Here is a 2,310-nt window from a genome sequence, read left to right as displayed (position 1 = left end):
CACCCACTCCCCACCCCACCCACTCCCCACCCCACCCACTCCCCACCCCACCCACTCCCCTCCCCCCTCCCCACCCACTCCCCTCCCCACCCCACCCACTCCCCTCCCCACCCCACCCACTCCTCTCCCCACCCCACTCACTCACCCACTCCTCTCCCCACCCCACTCACTCACCCACTCCTCTCCCCACCCCACTCACTCACCCACTCCTCTCCCCACCCCACTCACTCACCCACTCCTCTCCCCACCCCACTCACTCACCCACTCCTCTCCCCACCCCACTCACTCACCCACTCCTCTCCCCACCCCACTCACTCACCCACTCCTCTCCCCACCCCACTCACCCACTCCCTCCCCACCCCACCTCTTACATGACGTCAGGTTTGGTGAGGAGGAAGTAAATGGAGACGGTGGTAGCCCCGGACGCGGCGATAGCCATCAGACCAGCAATAGGGATCAGCTGTACACACACACACACACACAGACACAGACACACACAGAGACAGAGAGATTTAGTTTACTGCAAGAGCTGACATTTCATCAAACTACCTGAACGTTCCGAAAACTTATTGCAACAAAAAGTTAAACATTTGGGATTTCAGCCCGTGATCACCGCCAGAGCCATAAAGCAGAGAGGCCATTCTACCTTTCAGTCGATACTAGCCCCCTGCAGAACAACCCATTTCCCCGCTCTAGCCCTGCAGCGCCGAAAGTGCGTTTCCTTCAAATATCGACCAAACCCTCCTTTTGAAAATCACTTGATGGGGAAGGGAGGCATTAACGTGAAATAGGGAAGTGATAGCACCAACAGCTCACTTTTAGCAGTTTCACTTGGTATTTGCTGCTAATATCCCTGATCGTGATCACAGGAACAATATCATGATAATGTAACTGGGATCCTGTCAGTTCATTAACGGCAGCTCCGAATGGCAAACAGGAACATTCCAACAATTAATTCAACAGTTAGAATTTTATTTTAAATTAACGGTTTCAACAGAATTCGGAAAATCTGCTTCTTTATATCACATTGGAATAAAATATCTAAAATGTTTAAAAAGTGTTTTGAATGAAATGTCATGAAATTGATGAACAAACAAGCAATTAAATAACAGCGGAGATTAAATATTTGTTAAAGAAATTGAAAGTAATCGATCGGAATGTGGAATGAATTCTCACCTCTTTCCTTTTACGCATCATACTGAAGAAACTCATGTTCAGTCGGTGCAGTGTCCTAGTTCCTGAAACAAGAAGAAAGGAGATCAACTTCGGTTTCACTATGTTATTCCGAGTACCTACACACTATCTTTCCATGGGTTCGGTACCTGTTGAAAACTGAAAGCCCAGACTGGGTTGAAGTTGTCTGAACTGCGGCACAACGAAGGGCGACTCCTTCCGGACTCTGCAGCAGCCGCTTGTTCCATCGCTCTCGCTGCGCTCTCTGCTGGCCGCACCACGAATGGCAGGGTAACGCGGAAACAGGTGTAGCTCAGGGACCTAAGACCCAGTTACATGGGGCAGAATTAGACCATTCGGTCCATCGAGTCTGCTCCATCAATCCATAACTTTTCCTTTATCCGTGAGGGGGGTGGGTGAAGGGGGGGGGTAAGAGGGGTGACAAGGGATCGGGGGAGAGATGGGGGTGCGGGGGACCGGGGGTTGTGGAAACAAAGAAAGACACCGCCAGAGAGAGATACACACACAAAGAAACTACAGGAACACAAAACACAGACAAGAGGAACTCACAAGAGAGGGGCACACAAAATAAGGAACACACAGATATCGGCAATAATCAAGTTAGAAAGAGGATCACAGTGAAAACGACATGGGAGACAGACACTGCTGCCTCACAGCGCCAGAGACCCGGGTTCAATTCCCGCCTCAGGCGACTGACTGTGTGGAGTTTGCACGTTCTCCCCGTGTCTGCGTGGGTTTCCTCCGGGTGCTCCGGTTTCCTCCCACAGTCCAAAGATGTGCAGGTCAGGTGAATTGGCTATGCTAAATTGCCCGTAGTGTTAGGTAAGGGGTAAATGTAGGGGAATGGATGGGTTGCGCTTCGGCATGGACTTGTTGGGCCGAAGGGCCTGTTTCCACACTGTAATCTAATCTAAAATGACAGCGCAGCTGAGGCAGTAAAAGGGAGAACCAAACGGAAACAACACACAAAGCCAGAGAGGTTGAGAGAGAGAAATTACAAGACATAAAGCCACTAACAGTCAGACAAAGAAACACAACGGATATCTGGAGACACTGGAACAGACAAGTGATAGAAATGTGCAGACATCATGCAGGTAAGACAGAGAGGCACAGATG

Source organism: Chiloscyllium plagiosum, unplaced genomic scaffold (assembly GCF_037043375.1).
Source record: "Chiloscyllium plagiosum isolate Xiang-an unplaced genomic scaffold, Cpla_swu_hap1 HiC_scaffold_39, whole genome shotgun sequence".
NCBI classification, from domain to species: domain Eukaryota; kingdom Metazoa; phylum Chordata; class Chondrichthyes; order Orectolobiformes; family Hemiscylliidae; genus Chiloscyllium; species Chiloscyllium plagiosum.
This window is presented reverse-complemented; position numbering follows the sequence as displayed.